This window comes from Rattus rattus, chromosome 17, assembly GCF_011064425.1.
Source record: "Rattus rattus isolate New Zealand chromosome 17, Rrattus_CSIRO_v1, whole genome shotgun sequence".
NCBI lineage: Eukaryota > Metazoa > Chordata > Mammalia > Rodentia > Muridae > Rattus > Rattus rattus.
This window is the reverse complement of record NC_046170.1, coordinates 39853751-39862857: the sequence shown is the minus strand read 5'-3', so window position 1 is coordinate 39862857 and position 9107 is coordinate 39853751. Positions and strand designations below refer to the sequence as shown.

At 51.3% G+C, this 9107-nt stretch overlaps 1 long non-coding RNA gene across 2 annotated transcripts; it reads left to right on the top strand.

Moving 5' to 3' along the window:
• Nucleotides 1-248: 248 nt before the first annotated feature.
• Nucleotides 249-8440, top strand: LOC116886448. 2 transcript variants are annotated; one of them, XR_004386107.1, is made up of 3 exons: nucleotides 249-479; nucleotides 7989-8159; nucleotides 8249-8440. It is a non-coding gene; the product is annotated as an uncharacterized LOC116886448 (long non-coding RNA). The 2 variants fall into 2 exon arrangements; XR_004386106.1 differs by having other exon boundaries at nucleotides 8071-8159; nucleotides 8249-8359.
• Nucleotides 8441-9107: the final 667 nt, after the last annotated feature.

The window sequence follows — 9107 nt, the reverse complement described above, 5'->3', positions numbered from 1 at the left end:
GAAGTCCTCCCTCGCACCGCCCTGCTGCCCGCCTCTTCCCCGGCTCCTCCTCCCCTGACTCCGACTCCTCCTTCTCCTAATCCTCCTCTCCCTCCTCTCCTCCCCTACCTCCTCCTCCTCCTTCTCCTCCTCCTCCTCTTCTTACCTTCCCTCCGCCCCCTCCTCCCCTGACTCATCCTCTCCTCCCGCTCCTTCCTCCTCCTCCCCTGACCTCTTGTCTCCCCCAACTCCCCCCTCCACCCCTCCTCCTCCCTCCTTACCCTTTCCCACCCCCTGTGTCCCAAACTATGGCACAATAGGCCTCAGCTCCTCTGTCTCTTCTGTGTCCAGCAGGAGCCCGCGGTGATTCATTGCGCCAATTAGGGGCTCTGCAGCCCGTAGCTCGGGCTGTGTGAAGGGTCTCCTTTGGGACCCACGAAACCCATCAGCCGCTGCCGCTGATCTTTAAGGAAAGGTCAAGCAGGACGCGCTAGTGCCAGGTGAGGACGATGGGTGCCTAGGGAGGCTTGGGAAGGATACCCACCCCCCCACCCCCAAGATCTGGGGAGATCCTGGCCCTTCAGCAGCCCGGGGTTGGAGTCACCTTTCTAAGCCCAGTGCCCTAGTTTTGAAGACAGAGGGAAAAGGAGTTGTCTCCTGCATCACCCTGGAGACAGTCCTCCCAGCCTATCCCTCCCTCTGACTAGACAGGGCCCACCAGATCACCCTAGGGGTAGAAGTAAGAAGGGTACTGTGTGTTCTGGGACTAAGAACTCAACCTCTCTGTGCCCTTTTCCTTCTTGTTAAAGTGTTCCTGCGGGAGACCAGATATCCAGGACTTAACGTATTGTATACAGATACATTTGTAGTTATTTAACACAGAGACAAACCTTCTGCACCCCAAGTTCAGAGCGGTTACATGCTTCCTAGTTACTTCCCCCAAGGAGCAACTGTGGGATGTCCCTCATTTTATGACTCAAAAGAAGAGGCCAGGCAGGATTCAGACCCAGGCAGCAGGGTTCTGCTAGGAGTATGTGGCCTCCCCCAGGCAGACATCTGGCCCCTGTCACCCAGAAGCTGCTAGAGACAGTCCTTGGCGCCTCCCAGGCACACAGTCACACACATGTACGCCACACATGTGTACACACACACACACACACACACACACACACACACACACACACACACACACACACACGGTGCCCCTTGGCTCAGGCTGGGCTGCCGAGCAATTCTAAACCTCTCCCAAGTCTCCCATCTGTAAAAGGACCCTCGGAGCTTCAGAACTGTGACCATCTACTTTCCAGTAGCTTCCAGCTGTCTACCCTGCCAGCCGGAGGTGGTGCCTGAACCCCAAAGGCAGGAGCCCCCCTCCCCCACTTGGTGAGCTGACATGTAAACAAAGCTCCTTTCCCCTTCGAATGAGCAGCAGAAAGGACCCCTTGGGAGTCCCTGACATTCCAGGGCTCCAGAATCAACTGGGGTGGGGTGTCGACATGACAGAGGATGGGACACTGTCCCTTCCCGGCCCAGAAAAATGCTGGCTCAGCAACCTGTCTCACAGACCGGGGCGGGGAGGCATCCCCTGGCTGCCAGCCGAGTTCATACCTTGTTAGAGGAGAGGCTGACGAAAGGGGCTCCCTCATGAAAGGACCTTGTCTGTTCTTACCCAGGAAGGGCCTGGGTATGTCACCCCTTAGGAAGAAGCCTGAGGAAGCTGTGCCTAAATTTTAAGCTTGCCCAGGTCTCCCGTGGGCGAAGGCCCCTGAGCCTGGCCCAGCTGCCCATCATCAGAGCCCTCAAGGCTCATCTTTAGCATCTTAGCTGGGGCTGCTGTTTTCCCTCCACATCTGTTCATCATCCATTTTCTTTCTTATTTCCTTTGCCATCTTCTGCCTCCTGCATGCACCCTTTCATCTCTTGAGAGCCAAGATCCATCCACCCTGCACACAGCATAGCTAAGACTGGCTTCATACCTAAGTCCAAAGCCCTAAACCCCATTCTGCCAGCCATGTGTACCTCAGGCAGAGGCAGACCTCTTAACTCTACAAACCTCAGTCTCCTGTTCTGTGCAATGGGCACAAGCTTCCTCCATGGTGGTTCAAGTGAGAGCAAGAGAGATGCCTGGCACAGAAGGCTGACATGATGGGAGACTATGTGTTCATGTTAGCATGTGCATGTGTGTTAATACATGTGCTGTGTCCATACACATATGTGTATATTCTTGTTTTCGTGAACAAGTACAGGCATACATGTCTGTTTTACATATGTTTGTGTGTACTCGTGCAGGGTCCTATACACGTGCATATGTATTCGCATACACAAGTCCAGACATACATGTCTGGACTGTGCATGCATGTGTGTTTATGTGTGTTGATGCCTGGTGTTATACAGACATGTATTTGTATTTACATGCAAGCATGTGTATACTGTGCAGGCCCGTGAGTGTATGTGCATGGGTACACATATTTATGTGTATGCTTCTGTGTGTGAAGGGGGTGGGGGAGTGGGTTCAGTTTCTCTCAGTGGCTGAATGACTCAGGAAATCCCCTGGCACAGATCAGAGGAGGAAGAAGACAGGTGACACTGCTGAGTCATATGGGGGTGGGTGACATGGTGGCAGAGCCACAGCACAGCCAGACACACCAGACTGACATCACAGCAACACTGACTAGCTAGCTATGCGACTTGAGGGGCGGGGGAGGGCGGGGGAGGGCAGGAGGGGGGGTACTCCTGAGCTCTCTCAGCCTCTGTCTCAGGAAAGCAGAGCTAACAAAAGGACACATTCTTTAGGGCTGAGAGAAGCAGAACCTAGGCTATTCTGACAGGGTAGGCTCTCCAGAGACTGAGGCAAGAAGAGCTCAAGTTCAAGGCTAGCCTGGGCTACACAGTGAGACCCTGTCTAAAAGGAAAAGAGCTCAGGGATCCAGACCCAAAACAAAAAAACAAAAACAAAAACAAAAATCCCTACAGGCTGGGTAAGTGCTGAATGCAGTTCCGGTCCTTCAGAGAGCCAATGCCTGCTCCCTACAAAGCACATAGGCTGTGGCATTGTGCCCCAGCTTCCATGAGGGGACTGAGGTTCAGAATGAGGAGAAATCAGCCCATAGGAGCAGGGTGAGTGAGGGAACCCACCCCCAGGCTCCTTAGTAAGCTGGGGGGAGGTTCATGCTAAGTCCAGTGGGAAGTAGAGACTGCCTGAGTCTCATCTGTCATTGTGTGTTCCCGAGTAAGGACCTTAGGAAACTGAAAGTCTCACAGCCTCTGGTCTGGACACAGGGCCAACTGTGTGGTACCAGATGTCCAACACACCAAGGCTCCTTAGTTTCTACTTCATGTTCCCAAGCTGTTCCAGCACCAAGCACGGCTGTTCAGACGTACAAAGCTCCAACTGGACAGAGCCATCCACCTGTGCCGGTCAAGAGTCATAGCATCTGGACTCAGGGTACCCAGCAGAGCCATCCCCTGACTGCAGCTGTGGAAGGGTCATGTTCCTTCCGTGCCTGTCGCTCTCCAAAGCCTGGATAACCTTGCGTCTCCCAGCACCCCTGGCTCAGAGCAGAGAAAGCACAGCCTACAGGTTCTGTGGAGACATACCGCAGAGGTACAGAGAATCTAGACATAGCCCACATTTGCAGCTGCCTGTGGGAACCTCTCCCAACCTCCCACTGGCTGTCTCCAGGTCCCAGCACCACACAGAACTGTGTCTGTTTCGGCTGCTTCTCCCAAGGGGCTGAGCCCCAGCTGGCCTGCCTTGCACTGTCCTAGTTTTACAGGGCCCAATCAATGTTGGGACCAGGGGCGCGGGACTCCAAACCTCATGGTGCCTTCTGTTCTAGAATCATCAGGCCATCTGGCAGGATGGCACTTCCTGTGATCCTAACATCCTGGAGATGGAGAGTTCAAGACCAGCCTGGGCTGCAGAATGAATAAATAAATTAAATAAATAAATAAATAAATAAATAAATAAATAAATACCCAGCATGGCCAGGTGAGAGCAAAAGACAAGCATGGAATTTTCAAAGAATAAAGATATTCAAAACAAAACAGTCCGCAGGCATCACCCTCCCCCTCTGCGTCTTTGGCTGTTCTATCCTTCATTCTTCCCTAGAGCCTGAAGTCAAACTGAAACTCCTCCAAGGGCCCCAGCTACCCCCCCTCCAGTTTTGACATCTTCCTCCCTGGGCCTTTTGCACTTCCTTCCTGCGTGTGCACCCCTGCACCATCCATCCCAGAACCCAGTTACCTTCTGTCCATCTGCAGCTACAGAAGCATCCAGCCCCCCTTCCCACCCGGTGTCTGCCCTCCAGCTAGCTGGGGGCTCAAAGGGAAGACAATCTTTGGCTGCCCTTCTTTTTCTCGAACTTCCCTCTCCCCTCTGCTCCCTTCTTCCTCTCCCCTACTCCTCTCCCCCTCCTTTTGTCCCTTTTCCTTCCATCTGAATAGAACAAGCACTTTACGAATTTCCACTAAAAGAGCTTCAAACATAGGAGGACACTGGCAAAAAAAATATGCATCCTCCTCAGAGGGAAACAATGTTACTATGAACAATTAAAAGCAAAACAAACAAACCAACAGGAGCCAATCCCTGGGTGGCTGGCCTGGGGCTTCTGAGCCAGTCACACCCATTAGCATTTGACAGCTATGCTCCCAGGCTGTGGAAGTGTTGCCTTAGAACTGTCCCCAGAAGGAGGGACTTGTTCAGAGGCATAATACTGGTACAAGGATGAGACTGGCAAAAACTTTGATGCATTTTAAAGATTATATATATATGTGTGTATATACATATGTATATATGCATGTACATGTGTGTATATAAGTATATATGTGTATACATATTATAAACATATAATCATATATTATCTGTGTACATATATGTGTACATGTATGTGTATATGTATATATAATATACACGTATAATATATATATGTGTATCATGTATATGTGTGTACATATACATGTATAGATATTATATATGCATATATAATCATATGTGTGTATATGTGTACATATATGTATACATATTATATACATGCGTATATATATACATATGTATATTGTATATGTGTATGTGTATACATATACATGTATACATATTATACATACATATATAGTCATATATATGTTCATACACACATATATACACAATGTGTAGGTATGTGCGCAGGGTAAGAGAGAACATTCTAATTTGTCTTCTATTGCTATGATACATAACCCTAACCAAAGCGACTGTGGAGGAAAGGTTTATTTAGTTTACCGGGTCCTGATGGCAGTCCGTCATTGAGGGAAGTCAGGGCTGGAACTCAAGCAGGAGCAGGGGAGGCGCCATGGAGGTCCGATGCCTCCCACATTGGTCTGGACCCCTTTACATCAATAAACCATCAAGAAAATGCCCCCCACAGACTTGTACACAGGCCAATCTGATGGAGGCCGTTACTCAGCTGAGGTTCTCTCTGCCACAAAACAATGGTTTGTGTTGAGTTGACAAAACTAAGCCAGCATAGAGAATACAGGTATCTGACACATCATGGTTGTGGAGGTCAGAGACAATCTGTGGGACTCGGTCTTCTCTCTCCTCCATGAGGAGGCTCCAGGGCTTAAACTCACCATGCTGTGCTTGGACTGATTCTTCTAACCCGCTAAACAGGCAGCTTCCACAAATGCAGTCTCAGTCAGCAACCACTACTCTTTGAGACATACAACCTCAGAGCAAGGAGGTGGCAGGTGACAGCTCACTGTCCCTCTCTGGGACAGAGACAGGATAGGCAGGAGCATTCTGTAAGTTGCAAAGCCCCTTCTGTGAAAATTCCTGCTTGTGCTCACAGTGTAGGGTCGGGGCGTGAGATGCAGGAGACAATGGTCCATGGCCCATCCTGGCTATCCTGCCCGGGAACTCGAGGATGCTACAGTTAACTTCAGAGCCTTGTGAAAACCCTCTGATAAGAGAGCACAGAGCTGACCTGTGTGGGGCTAACAGGACGGAGTCTCCACATAAATCTTGTGTGTGCTCAAAAACTCCCTCACCACTGGCATCTCCAAGGTTCTGGTTTGTAGCAGAAAACCCTTGATGTGGTTGGTTCCCAAGCGTCCAAGCCCCAGGGGTTCTGGAAAGGGCAGAGCATGAGGGGTCGGGGGAGGGGAGCAAAGTTAGAAGAGGAGCATGACCTCCAACCACCGAACATACCTGGCCCGCAGTCAGTGGATGTGTAGTATGAGCTTTAATCCTCCAGGTGACAAAGACAGTAATAATTACCAAGTGTACACTAAGTGCTGGATGCTTAGGTGCTGGGAGCTATGTTCACTTTTAAGATGTGAGCCCTACTGCTAGTTTTACAGATGGGCCTCTGAGGCTCTGAACAGTGGTCCCATGTCCCCAAGGTCACAAAGCTGGGAGCTGTCAGGGTCGATTTTGAACCCAGAGTAGCTGGTCTGAGTGCATTGCTCTAACAACCCCACCCCACATCCCCTGCCCATATGTACAACTCCTGAAGGCCTGCCGGTCCGAATCATTCCCTGGAAAAGCATTCCTGTCTCTCTTGGTGTCCTGCCCCGGAAGCTGGTGGTCCTGCTCATTATCCCACTGCTGGTGGCTATGCCTTCAACTAGGTCTCCAAGCCTTTAGACCCAGAGTTTCTCAGTGGCCTTTCCCAGGCTCTGTCCACAGCCTTGGAGTCCCTCAGAGTAGTCAGAATCTGCCCCGGTCCCAGCCCCAGCTATCTTCCTGGCATTCCCTCTGGAGTGGCGGGGCTATCCTCGACTTGTTCACAGTGGGCTTAAAGCACGTCTAACGCTAAACTGGAGAATGGCATCTCGTCTTCTCCTGAGAGGATGTCCCACTGTCACCCCAGCTGTCCTCACTCTCTCAGACTGCTGGAGTGAGCTGCCACGCCTAGCTAGGTTTTGTGCTTTTGAAAACCTCTTCCTAAAGCACCAAGAAAAGCGTGTGACCATGTGGGTACACCTCCCTTCATTTTCACAGACCAAATTGGGGTTTGACCAGCTTGCTCTGCCTCCTGGGGCACCTCACCCTCCCCACCCCCTCAGCAGGCATCCCATATCCAATTCAAACCTATCTACAGAGATGACATTCCCAGACTACACAGTCCACCGTGCAGGTGACAGTTCTGTGGCTGAGTGGTCACCGAGCCACATAGCTAGCTCTATGGTCAACTTCAAACATCCATCACCCCGCAGAAGAAACCTCTACCCAAAGCACCATCACCGGTCATCCCTCCAGCTGCCCTCCCCCCACCTCTCTGAGTACCTTTTACCTTTACAGATGGTTGCGAGCCACCATGTGGTTGCTGGGAATTGAACTCAGGACCTCTGGAAGAGCAGTCGGGTGCTCTTAACCACTGAGCCATCTCTCCAGCTCCACTCTGGGTCTTTCTTATGGCTCCATGTTATGCCTGACTTTTCCCGCGTGGGGTTTTCCATGTGTATGCGTTCATGTGTATCACTAGGGATGCAACCCAGTGCTCTGTGTGTGCGGAGTGGAATGCCCTACCAGTGAGCCACTCTCCAGCCCTGCCTGTCCCTGCTGCTGCCAAAGCAGTACCGTATCTTCTGTATTGCTGTGCAGGCCACAGAGGGACAGCTGTGAAGGTTGATCTTGACTGGATCTGGAATCAACTAAGAGACATGCCCCTGGGCAGCTCTGTTAAGGCATTCCCAGCAAGGGTGAACTTCTGGATAAAACTGAGAAGTGGCAGCTCCTTCCTGTAACAGCACAGAGGCCTTAAGAAAAGGCACCGGCACCATTGCTGGCTTGCAATGTTACTGGCTTGCAACAGGGTTGGCTTACAATGTTGCTGCTTGCAATGCTGTTGGCTTGCAGTGTTGCTGCTTGCAATGTTACTGGCTTGCAACGCAGTTGGCTTACAAGGTTGCTGCTTGCAATGTTGTTGGCTTACAATGTTGCTGCTTGCAATGCTGCTGCTTGCAATGCCCCTGCTTGCAATGTTGCTGCTTGCAATGCTGTTGGCTTGCTTGCCCCTGTTCCTTGCTAGGCTGTGCCTCTGACCCCATTGCTGCTGTCACTGCCATCACACTGTCACCATCCTTCCCTGACATCAACTCTGACTTCATCAGCCTCCAGCATGGACTGAAGATCAGGGACATCCCATAATCCTCCAGGCCTTCGGCTCCCATACCTCTTGGCTTCTCAGCCTCTCCAGCAGGTAGCCATCACAACCCCCCCCCCGTGCCCCAGTCCTTCCTGTGAATCTCCTTTTATAATGAGCACCACATCGGTTCTGTTCCATCATAGAACCTCCAGCACAGTGGCTGGCTGAACTTGACCCTTGGCAGGTTGAGGAGTTTCCATCTGAGGCAAAAGCTGCTGGTGTTTTCCTGCATATCCAGTCCACGTCTTCTGTTGACAGCGCGTGATACGCTTGTGGAATGGACAGCCGTGAATGGAAGGGACTCTAAGCCCAGGGAGGTATGTACACTAGACAAGGTGCCTCAAATCCTACCTGTGGTCATTATCAGTCCTGCAGTTCACCAACTCCCCACTCAGCCCTTCCTGATGCCTCCCTCAATGTCTGACAGCCAGGCTGGCCCTGCAGGCCATCTTGCTGCAAGGCAGGCACGCCTAGCCCACCTGAGCAGCCTGATGCTGCCCGTGTGAGTTCAGAGGTCGAGACTTGGTATTTGTTGGGCTGTGCAAGCACAAGTGTGTCCCCACATGGCTCTGAACATGCGTTCCTTTCACAGGTCAGCAATCCTCAGAAACGGTTCCCGCTGAAGGAGAAACACATTTAAAAGTGCGGCCTGCCTACACCCCAGCCCAGTGGTTCTCAGCCTTTCTTATGCTGCGACCCTCTAATATAAGTTCCTCATGTTGTGGTGACCCCCAACCATGCAATTGTTTTGTTTTGCTTTACAACTGTTAATTCTGCAATTAATTATGAACTGTATTGAAAATATCTGATTTACAGGATATACGAGATAAGAAACCCCCAAGGGATCTCGACGCACAGGTTGAGAACCATTGTTCTAGCGCCATTTAGCTCCTTCCTGCCTTCTGCAGGGTCCCACAGGCAGGAACGGGAGCTTACAGTCCTTGCTCCCACCTGCTCTTCAGGCTGGGTTAGCGACTCCCCCCAACCCCCAGGTCCAGGATC